The sequence below is a fragment of the Megalobrama amblycephala genome, linkage group LG15 (assembly GCF_018812025.1).
Source record: "Megalobrama amblycephala isolate DHTTF-2021 linkage group LG15, ASM1881202v1, whole genome shotgun sequence".
In the NCBI taxonomy this organism is placed as follows: domain Eukaryota; kingdom Metazoa; phylum Chordata; class Actinopteri; order Cypriniformes; family Xenocyprididae; genus Megalobrama; species Megalobrama amblycephala.
The window spans coordinates 30,446,397-30,459,148 of NC_063058.1; the positions used below are offsets into that span (position 1 = coordinate 30,446,397).

General features: G+C 39.1%; 1 protein-coding gene across 1 annotated transcript in view; it reads right to left on the bottom strand.

Annotated features, from left to right (window-relative positions):
• The window catches only part of syt7a (synaptotagmin VIIa), a 152,800-nt gene that overhangs the window by 48,485 nt on the left and 91,563 nt on the right, over nucleotides 1–12,752 (bottom strand). The window lies entirely within an intron of this gene.

Sequence of the window (12,752 nt, forward strand, 5' to 3'; positions counted from 1 at the left end):
ATGGAGAAAGAGGAGACGACAAGTTGAAGGGAATAAGTTCCGAATCCGGATGAAGGAAAGTCAGAGAGTTGGTTGAGGATAGAAGAGGCGACACGGAGGAGGACGAGAGGTTCAGGGGGCAGAATGGAATGGCCAGAGAGGAAAGGGACAACGAAAAGATAGTGTCGTCAGATGGAGAAGGGGGTAGAGGAGACGAAGAAGGAGAAGGTGGAGGAGGAGGAGTGCGAGATGTAGGTGGGGATAGGAGGAGAAGGAGAAAGAAGGAGAGAAGCATCAGACAGAGGCAGTAGCCACTGTAACACAGGTAGCAGAAGAGACCGCAGCCGCCCTGGTCTGCGTGAACCTGCAGGTGCGTGTGTCCGTTTCCGGCCCGAGCGAGACTGCCTTGAGACGACGATGAGCGGCGGCGAGCGTGCGTGTGCGTCTGGGAGGCATGTACGGCCTGCTTGCGTGTCGCTCCCGTGCGTGCCTGACTGGATCGCGGTGTGTGTCGGGTCTGCCCTGAACGGCCGTGCGCATGTGCATGCCGCGGCGTGTGTGGCGTCAGTCGGCTGCCACCGGTTCTTGCGGGAGACTGCTTTTTGGTCTGTTGAGAGCCCCCCATCTCTGTCTACTCCTCGCACATGCCTCTCCTCCCTTTCTTCTCCTAACTTTGCCCGTCGTTTCTTGCGACACTCGTTTTAAGTAACGCCACGGCCCCCTGAGTTTCTTCAGCAGCCAACCAACTACGCTAGTTCATCCGTCATTCTTTTGTCCTCTCCTCCCCTCCCTTTTGCAATTACATCCTCTCTTTCTCTCATTAGCCCTGTTTCACTTTGATCTAAAAACTGTGTCAAATTCACCTCGGAAACTTCACAGTGAGTTTCACCTGAGCTGCACGCATGATTCCTGTAAACATTTCGTGGCTATTCGTCCCTGTTTCAGCTAGTCTAATCCCAGCAGAATTTTACCTTTAGGGTACAACAGCTTGTAACCTTTAAAACAGAGGTGTCCAAACCTGCTCCTGGAGGGCGACTGTCCTGAAGAGTTTAGCTCCAGCCCCAATTAAACTCACCTGAACCAGCTAATAAAAGCATACTAGGCATTCTAGAAACTTTCAGGCAGGTGTTTTGGGGCTAAACTCTGCAGGACGTGGCCCTCCAGAAGCAAGTTTGGACACCCATGCCTTAAAGGGACATCTTATTTAGCCCTAAAAGGTTCATAGTAGTACCTTAAGGGTACATATTACTATTCTAAGGTACTAATATGCACTTTCTAAGGGTAGATAAGTGACAAGTGTCAAGCTGCTGTTCCCCTAAAGATACAATATTTGCACTTTTTTCCCCCTGACAGTTTCTGTCAGTGAATATGTTTTAAAAAGTCATTAAACAGAACAACTTTTCAGATTGATTTAGAGCTGAATGTAATAAAAAGTTTATGGAACATAACACAAACTTGCTCCAGTGGAGGAAAACCATCCTGATACTGAAGTCAGCATGAAAAGGCATTCGCATCCCATTTTATTTTTGTAATGTGACATATTTTTATGTGAAACTGGATATTTTATGAGGAGATACTGCCTTCAAATACAAGGTGACACGCAAGTGATTTTGGGTGCAAAACAGATGCATTTCTCACTTTTCACTTCCCAGCAACCACAGGAGACCTTTTTAATGGTTCTGCATCATAATGAAGAGCAAAGGATGCATGTTAGGTGTGAAATTGATGCACAAACCTGTGACCATATAAACTGATTAAATGAGCATATTCTAGCAAACTTGGGTTGTTTTTAACCCAGCATTTATTAGAGTGTAGCATGTTGAAATCCAGCACTAAGTAAAAGTTTAAAGGTGCCCTAGAATTAAAAATTGAATTTACTTTGGCATAGTTGAATAACAAGAGTTCAGTACATGGAAATGAGATATAGTGAGTCTCAAACTCCATTGTTTCCTCCTTCTTATATAAATCTCATTTGTTTAAAAGACCTCCGAAGAACAGGCGAATCTCAACATAACACTGACTGTTACGTAACAGTCGAGATCATTAATGTGTACGCCCCCAATATTTGTATATGCCAGCCCATGATCGAGGCATTACAGAAGGGCAGCTAATATTAACGTCTGGATCTGTGCACAGCTGAATCATCAGACTAGGTAAGCAAGCAAGAACAACAGTGTGTAATGTTAGCTTTAGCCACGGAGCAAAACCTCAGACTCATTCAGAATCAAATGTAAACATCCAAATAAATACAATACTCACATAATCCGACGCATACATGCCGCATGCATGACGAACCCTTTGTCTATTTTGAGGGTTATATTAGCTGTGTGAACTTTGTTTATGCACTGTTTAAGGCAAGCGCGAGCTCCGTGGGCGGGAAGCGTGAGCATTTAAAGGGGTCGCAACCTGAATCGGCGCATTTATAATGATGCCCCAAAATAGGCAGTTAAAAAAATTAATAAAAAAAAATCTATGGGGTATTTTGAGCTGAAACTTCACAGACACATTCAGGAGACACCTTAGACTTATATTACATCTTGTAAAAAAACGTTCGATGGCACCTTTAAAGATCCCAAATGGCTAGTCAGATTTCAAAAAGCAAAAGTAAGAAATAAAATCACATGACTTGAAGGCAGCATACTCCAATTTTTTTAGTGTTTTTGATGTGGATGTGAAGAATGAAGGTCAAGTTTACCATTCAGAGCATCCCAATGGTTCTGCTTGTTTTTCAAATCGATCCTAATTCGTTATTATTTCTGTAACCTTTATCACATTCACCGGCATTAAATTACTCATTAACTACTAGCAAGACAGCTAAAACAATGACTATTTGACTGTTACTTGATATTATCTTCTTATTCATTATCTTACATTAATATTTTTTTTCTTTCATCCTGCACTGTAGGACCAGGAACATGTATTAATAATGTAAAGAAGGTCAAATTTGATTTAATTAATGAGCTGGCATAGGGCTGAACTGGCACCGGCTCATCTGGTTAAGCTAGTAAAGGGCCTCAGGTAGTTGCAGGACAAACACCAGGGTGCAAAACAAGCCGTAGTGGAGAACAAGATGTAGGCAAGAAAGAGAGAGACAGGGAAAAGGGGATGTGAGACACAAACACAAGAGACAGACACATATAGCTGCCTGAAAATAGAATCCAATTACTGACGGAGAAAAACGGAGGGCGTGTTGAGAGAGAGAACGAGAGAAGAACGAGGACTGGTGGTATGGATGGAGTGTGAGAAGAGAGATGTGAGACAGAGAGAGAATATGTGAGGTGCTGGAGGAGAGGAGGTGTTAGCTAAGGGTGTGAAGAAAGCTTAAATCGAGCCCCGTGTGTGTATGTGCGCGTCTACAATCACGGATACAGTAGCGTTGTAGCAGCTCTGGGTTTGTTTTGGTTTGGTGAGGTTGTGTTTTGGAGATCTTTTGTGAGGTTTGGATCCTTGTCTTGTTCATTTGTTAATTCCCTTGGTGCATAGTCAGAAAGAAATCAAAATTGTCCAAAATTACTTGCGCATCACATGTTCCTGGCCTTCTGTTTTTAACAATCCAGTCAATTCATGATGGATAAAATAACCCATGTGACATTTTTTCTGGCCACAATATATTTTAAATATATGCTATATATGTTGTAAACAGCGCAGCTTAATAAAATGTTTTTCAAATATGAAAATATATTCCTTTAAATGCTTAATTATATTACAAAATGTACTTCAAGGAGCAATTTCCAATCATAAAAAATATGCAAAAATATAGACAATATAAATGTATAAAATAATATGTCGAAATTTAAATAACTAAAACTTATTGAAAATATACTTATGTAAATATATCTGATAATTGATTTATTTGTCATATGGGAAGTCCCACCCTTCTGACTGAAAACGTCTCGGGTTACTAGTGTAACCCTGGTTCCCTGAATAAGGGAACAAGACACTACATCATATTACGTTATGGGAACCATAGCGTCATATGACGTAGCGTCGACAGTTCCCATGAAAGGGAACCATTTTACTCAGAAATACACAGATTATGGAAGTAAAACTGACTGCAAGCAGCATTTCTCATTGACTTTAAAGGTGCAGAACCTTTAATATTTCTTGAGTCGGTTTATGTCTAGTCATAATGAGAGCCCTTCTGAATCTACACTGACAAATGGCACATGCTACAGTCTCGTGGACTTCATGGACACATGAAAAAGCCTGATGAAGTGCATCATTTGGGACAGTATGTGCCATAGAGCTTGTTTGTCATGCTGTATTGAAATTAATCTGTTTGGGTTCTCTAAACTTTATCTTAACAATGTAATAAAATTCCCTCCTCTCTCAAGATTCATTTCACACTGCTGACAGATTCACTGAAATATTAAGCACATTTATAGGACATTTAGTGCATTAATATTTTGTGCTACACAGTTTCACTAGCCGGCGATTAATACGGAAAATTCGTGTTTAACGTCCTCCAGCCATCGCTCATGTCACTGAAACGGCTTCTATAAAACTTTAACCGTGTGCAGACAGTTCTGAAGAATCTGGTGTTCAGAAAGTCATCAGACAAATTATGGAAGTTTTTCATCGGAACGCATTATATTTTCTCGTCTGATTGTGATTAGAGTCTGTTACACAGCTCACACTCTTAAAACTAAAGGAGGTTTTCACAGCGATGCCATAGAACATTCACCTTTCAGTGAACATTCTTAAAAGAACCTTTGTTTTCTTAGTGTGAAGAACATTTTAATAATCTAAACCTTTTTGATTTTTTACTATAAAGAACCTTTTGTGGAATGGAAAGATTCTATTGATGTTAAAGGATCTTCATGGAACCAACATTGCTATTAAATTTCTGGTTAGTTGGAACTTTTTGCAGTCAAATATACTTAAAGGATTAGTTCACTTCAGAATTCAAATTTCCTGATAATATACTCACCCTCATGTCATCCAAGATGTTTGACTTTCTTTCTTCAGTCGAAAAGAAATTAAGGAGGAAAACATTCCAGGATTTTCTCCATATAGCTCTACATGATCCCAGACGAGGAATAAGGGTCTTGTCTAGCGAAACGATCGGTTATTTAAAAATTTTTTTTAACTGTGTATACTTTTTAACCACAAATGCTCTGCGATGTGCCACGTATTACGTAATCATGTTGGAAAGGTACAGCAGTAGGGCGAAACACTTTTAACGAGCGTTTGACTTAGTTTTTGCACGTTCGCTTTGTAGACACTGGATCGGTACTTCCAGCTACGTCACGAGTGACCTTTCCAACATGATTACGTAATACGTGGCGCATCGCAGAGCAGTGCAAGATGAGCATTTGTGGTTAAAAAGTATATAATTTTTATTTTTTTTAGAAAATGACTCATCGCTTTGCTAGATAAGACTCTTATTCCTCGTCTGGGATCATGTAGAGCTCTTTGAAGCCGCACTGAAACTGACATTTGGACCTGTTGGTAACTGTTGAAGTCCACTATAAGGAGAAAAATCCTGGAATGTTTTCCTCAAAAACCTTAATTTCTTTTCAACTGAAGAAAGACAGACAAAAACATCTTGGATGACATGGGGGTGAGTAAATTATCAGCAAATTTTAATTCTGAAGTGAACTGATATATATAATGGCTGTTAGCTTTATGTATCATAATGCAGATTCTTTGTTCTCACAAAATACAATGAAATCTACATGAAATGCGGTTTGCAACCAAATTTACTTCACAATGGGCTGTATTTCAGAGAGAAATACACCATCAGGAAGTCACTGGATTGTGAACGGTGCAAATCACCAGAGGAAAAAACACTTATAAAAAAAAAAAAAAAAAACATGGGGAAAAATCGAAATGCTCATAATGGCGGCTGCAGGAATGAAAGTCCTACCTTTCAGTTAAAAGAGCCAATCACTTTTTTTTTTTTTTTTTTAAAGAGATTCAGCACTTTAGTTTGGGCGAGACTGAAAGACTTCTTTTTTTCTTTTCTATTGCACGATTTGAACTAAAGAAGCTAAACATTTTCATAGTATCTTCCCCATTCTTGTACACTAGTACTAGAAGTCTCTTCTGCTCACCAAGGCTGACCAAAAATTCAGTAAAAACAGTAATATTATGAAATATTATTCCAACTTAAAATAACCATTTTCTATGTGAATATATGTTAAACTGTAATTTATTCCTGTGATTAAAGCTGAATTTTCAGCATCATTACTCCAGTCTTCAGTGTCACATGATCCTTCAGAAATCATTCTGATATGCTGATTTGCTGCTCAAGAAACATGGTTATTATCAATGTTGAAAACAGTTGTACTTGAAAACTGATAAAAAGAACAGCATTTATTTGAAATAGAAATACAGGCCATTTTTTTTACTTGAAATAATTTATGCACAGATGAATCGTTCACAGTAAGACTGCAATAAAGAAGTACATTAGATAAATTCTGACTCCATCTCAACTTTAAACTCAGTAAAATCGATCTTTCCTGTGCATTTATTTGTTCGTACGTTAAGTAGCCATATAACAACCCAGATCGTGTACATTCAGCCGGTCTGTGTTATTGCAAAATGACCCCCTTCAGACTAACGCAAGACCCCTCTGCTTCGCATTTATATTTATTATCCCTCACATTTCATATTTGCAGGCTGAATCAGGTGCATGATATCACCAATTACGCCGTCTTTGAGTCATTGCGGGTGCTGTTGTGTTTTATAATGGACTGAAATGAGTGATCGTCGCTTCTAAGTGCTTCTAAGTGTGTGTGAGTCAGACGTACGGATTCTGCTATTATTAGACTGCAGGGCGGCCTGAAATCTCAGCAAAGTGCAGACCCACACAAAGACATTTTTAACTTTCTTAAACATCTCATACACACACACACACTCTGTCTTTCTTGTCCCCTGCGGGCTCGACTCACTTGCCGTTCTTGAAGTCTCCGGAATGCAGGCGGCTTTGCACCGTCTGCCACCTGCCGGCTTTAATGCCCCCCGTCATCATGCTCCTCACGCTGTCGCTGCACGACGGCCCCCCTCCGTCCCCCAATCCACCCCCCATGGCCCCTTTCTGGCCCCCGGGCACCGCCCCACTGAGGGGTCCGCCAGAAAGAGAGAAAAAGGAGGAAAAGGACAAACATTGGGAGAGAAGAAACGGTTACAGGTTTGGATAAGTAACAATCATTTATCCCATGAGAGTGCTGCATGCGTTTGACCTCACAGTGAGCTACATGACTACATACTAACACAAGCCACCCTGGGCTTTTAAAGATGCCGTGCCAAGTGCAGCTCCTCCTTTAGGGGGCGTAGCAGAGCCACACAAATGGATTTACAAAGACCCCGATGCTTCAAATAACCACATTTGACATGCTTCGCATTAATGACACCCATAAATGTTGCAGACTTCATATAGACAAAGGGTTACTTTTGTCATCAGTTTTTCATAATCGTGGACCTGGTGAAAGTCATCATGCAGTTATCAGATTTAAGTCACACTGCCGCATCACTCAAACACTCACAATACAACATCAACACCAACACAAACATCAAAAAAACGGCAGGATAAGAGCAAAAAGAGCTTTAAGTGACAAAGCTGACAGCCGCAGATTGGCACAAAACCAGCTCAGGAATCTGATTCAGGCTAAATATATATATATATCACTTCACTTGAAGCAACTGTCATGGCGGCCCATAATTTAAAAAAATACTACACTTTTTTTTTTTTTTTTTACCATGAACTGGAGTTTTTTAGGTGAGAATGTAGTTGTTTAGAACTGAAATATGTGACTCATAATTAATTATAGTACCTATTTTACAATTTGTTTAGACGTTTTCGGAGATGCGAGCTCTAGGCCTTCAGCGGCCGTTCAGTGCTCGTGTACCCGCCGAGAACAGCTTCATCTCGGCTAGTGCTTCGGGGATTTGCTGGCTCTTATAGTTGTTAAACATGACATATAATTCATTTTGGGTACATAAAACAGGCAACCTTTAATCTATTACTTGTTCCTGGGCAGAAGTGCGAAGCTGCGAAGTACAGCGCCGCGACGCCACGTCTTTAAAATTCGAACACATTGTTTTCTATGAGGGTACGCACACTGGCGGCAACATTCGGCGCCTGTCCGCGGCACCCAGCTACGACTCAGAAAACAATAGAAAACAATGCGTTCGAATTTTAAAGATGTCGCGTCGCGGCGCTGCACTTCGCGTCCGGTGTGCAAGCCCCTTAACTATTGTTTAAAAATTACTATATAGCTAGCTTAAAATGAACCCAAAATAGGTTGGAAATTAAAAATCAGACACATAATTACTAGAGGCAACAATAATAATCAAAAAGTAAACATTTTTAAATAAGCAATTTAAGAAATGTTTATTGTTTAATTGTTATTCATTAAACTTATTCATAAATGTTTATTTATTAAACATATTAATAAATAGTAATTTCCAACATATTCCAACATATATATATATATATATATATATATATATATATATATATATATATATATATATCGTTTGCATCAGTCCGCTTTAAGCGACTGTCTTGACGGCCGAGCAAATCCACCGTATTTTTTACAAATACTACATTTTTTTTTCCCATGAACTGGAGTTTTTTAAACAACAATGTTGTTGTTTAGACCTGAAATATGTGACTCATAATTCATTATAGCGCCTATTTTACAATTTGTTTAGACGTTTTCGTAGATGCGAGCTCCAGGTTGTCAGCGGCTGTTCAGTGCTCGAGTACCCGCCGAGAACAGCTTCATCTCGGCCAGTGCTTTGATTTGAGTAAGATTTTGGGTTCATTTTAAGCAAGCAATACAGTCATTTTTAAACAATAGCTGAGTTAAATAAAACTTTTAAACCAACATTCACCCCAACTGCTGGGTTTGTCCAATTTTAACCCAACTTGGGTTGTTTTTAACCCAGCATTTTTTAAAGCGTATAATTCCAAGGTAGCGAAATGTAAATAAGGCCAAAAAAAAAGTAGCATGTGCAATTAAACATCCAAGAACAGCCTATATTTACTAATAAATAAATAAAAAAACTCTACAGTATATTTAGAGCCAATATATGATATATTCTGCATCCCAAGATACAAGCATCTAAACTATCTATGCAATATTGTGACTATAACTAAAGACAAGCTAGACTATAAGTCAGACAAAGTGGCTGTTCCAAGTCTGTTTTGCTTCAATCTGCGGCTTCCGTCTCAAACAGCAGAGTTTTGGTGCAGCGGCCTGCATTCACCCACACCGCTGTAATCCAGCAGGTCCAGCGGCCTCGCAGTCCAGAGAAAGGAAAATTGAATCACCTGAGCCACCGCGGATACATGTTTGTTTAATTTTTCATTTTCTAGACAGGCCGCCCCATCTGAACCCCTCTGTACGACCGCCGCTGGTTTTGATGGACAAGCATGTTTAAACCATTTCTCCGGCGTATCGGGGCTCTTTAGCGAAACCTGTCTGGATTAGGCCGGTGAGGGTTTACCGTACAGATGCCGCTGCGAAACAGAGGCTGGAAGAATCAGGAGTGCTAGAGGGAGACATCGAGTACAAGCCCAAGAAAGGTGTAAGCACAGAGGCAAAACAACACCATCTTATAACAAGGGGGTTACCACATCACAACCAGACTGTAACGGTCAACCCTCAACGGGAGCCTACGGCAATGAGGGTTGGACACCATTCAAGAGCGCATTTTGGTTTGTTTGTTTGTTTCTTTACTGTTATTGTTGCTGTTCGCTGGATAGCTGAAGCAGGAGGGTTGTCCGTCTCCATGGTAACACCCCATGGGGGGAAGGGGGGGGGGGTGAAAGGTTAAAGGTCATATGCTAAGAAGAGACAAGCAGGGCTGTAGGGAGTGAGGGACATTCAGGGTCCAATTTTGTAATTTTGGGGCAAAACAAAACAGCTGCTATGATTATCAAACTGTCCAATACATTGATAATGTCCCTGCAGTCCTGCAAAGCTGAAAGAAGAGAAATAAAATCTGCATAATGACTTTCATTCATATTACAAGCTTAAACGTGAAGTGTGCAATTTTTGTGTCACAAGCGACACCGCGCAGAACGGCCGCTCAAATAAACGGATTATAATTCAGTTTGGTGCCGAAACTATTGAAAATGTTTTTATTAACTGAAATGAATTAAAATTAGATGGAAAACTTGGAAAAACAGTTTAAATAATAAAACTGCTAAAACTAAAACTTAAAAAAATAAATAAAAGCTAAATAGAAATATATAAAAAAATGACTAAACTTATCATATATATATAAATATAATCAATATAGGTTAGTGCTTAATGATAGCAAAAGTAATTTAAATCTTAAAATAAGCTGAAAATATCATTAAAAGCAGAAATTGGAATATATATATATATATATAATATTATATATTTAACTGATATGGTATGGATATATTGTGCGTATCCCTAGGAGCAGAAATTACACACTTCATCTTTATCGTACTTCGGCTTTATCTTGTCATTTCGGATGGTGTAATGGTACTGAACTATCCCATATTATGGCCCACATCACAATCAGATGAAGGATACTATGAGCTTGGCTTTATGAGTTCATTGCCATATCCTTTTGGAAAAGTGTGTTAGCTTACGGGATGCTTCCTCATCATTACAGCCCTGCCAGGGATCGGGTGTTGTTGGGAAACAGGTGAGATGGGGTACAGTAAAATATGGGTTGTGTTAGTCTAAGCCCACAGTCTGCTCACTAACCGTCTGACGCATACTGCACCAAAAAACAACCAATGCTAACAGAAAATCTGAAGTTTGTTTTCTTCTAAAACTGTTTATATATATATATATATATATTAGGGGTGTAACAATACATTATATTGAGATATCGCGATATAAAAATGCCACGATATGTATCGTTGATATGATTCACAATAGAGTTCTATCCAAGACTGTATCTATAAGGTATCATTCACCCAAAAATGTTTATATATATATACCCCTAATATATACACTCTAAACCCAAGTTTTAACCCAAGTTGGGTTAAAAATCCAGCGTTTGGTTTGTTTTGACCCAGTGGTTGGGTTAAATGTTTGACCCAACCTGCTGGGTAGTGTTATTTAACTCAACTATTGTTTAAAAATTACTGTATGGCTATGCTTATGGTTACTATATAACCTATTTTGAGTTCATTTTAGAGGGGTCATGAATTGAGAAATCAACTTTTCCTTGAGCTTTTGATATATAAGAGGTCATCGTACTGTAAGAATATCCTGTTTCAGAACTGAAAACTTCCTTGTTAGTCCAATAAAAGCTTTTATTGACACCAGACCCAGCGAACGACTCGACCCATAATGTGCCTATAGATAGGTGAAACTCCGCCTCCGCAGAAGAAATCAACGCCTACTTCATCATTGCATCGTTAGCCCCGCCTACTGGCGTGTTAGCGAGAGAAGAGCGATACAGGACTAAAATAACATTATCTTTCAAAGGATCCTAATGCAGGAATATGGTTATTTATTTTCAGCAATGTGAATGTCTCAGTTGAGCTTTATTTGTATTCAGTACATTTCACTGTGGATTCTTTGGTAAATCAATCGCGTTTCGGTGCAAACAGACTTTTACGATATGGACTCGACAGTAATGCAACAACATGTCAGTAACTGTGTACATTCTAATGCCTGATCTGATATTAATGATTCATGAACAGTCAGATGTTCTTTGTCTGTGTGTCAGTAAATCAAACCAGTGAAAATAATCTGATATTTAAACAGTGATTAAATTGTGATCAAAGAACGCTCCCTTTACAATCGCTGGAGCTGTCAATCAAACTGCGCGAGTTTATCAGTGACTGAGTTCTGGACTCAAAAACTCCCGTTTTATTCAACGAATCTCTTAGTTACATCGAGTTTGCACTGTTAGTTATGATGAATGCATTCATTAGTGTGCAGAAATTGAGTTGCAATGACAGTTTCATCACTGAAACCTTTCATGCCACGATCTCAATATAATACCATAAATCTAAATGTAATGCAGCACTTTTCACGATTAGTTAAACTTGAGAGCTGTAATAGTAAAAACGTGCTAAAAGAGAGAGTAATACTTGGCTATTTCAAATGGAAAGATGTCAGCCAATCACAGCAGTGGCCGTTTACACTGAAGTCTCACAGCAGACACGCCCCTTAAAACAGAACGTTCAAATCTGAGGGCTAAAATCGGGGTAGCAAAAATGCCTTTTATTTCTAAATTATGACCATTTTTGATGTAGAAAGCATACTAACATTATAAGTGCACCCCATGAAACATTATAAAACAATAAAACAACGCAGTTCATGACCCTTTTAAGCAAGCAATATAGTAATTTTTAAACAATAGTTGAGTTTAAAACATTTAACCCAACCACTTGGTCAAAACAACCCAGTTGCTGGGTTTGTCCATTTCTAACCCATATAGACTAGCTCTAAATCTGCTAACTATACAGTTTTGTATCAGCCTACTCATCATTATACTGAACTGAAATGCAGTAACTAAAATTAGTTACACAGCTGAATTAGTGTTGTAAAATATGCATGCTTCTCCGCATCAGCAAGAAATTGTTGACGGACCGTAAAGGGGAAACGATTATTAATGAAATAAAGACCAAAATGATCCAAATGTGGTCAGAAAACATGCAGTTTATAAATTCAGCTTTGCTTCTGGTTCTGTTCTGAATGTTAAAATAAAAAGAAACTTGCATTTTATCGACCATAAGAATAATTTTTGGCAAAAAAAAAACAACAACAACAACAAAACAAACAGCGATTGGCCAGTTCACAGCATGTGCCAGTCAGACGGTC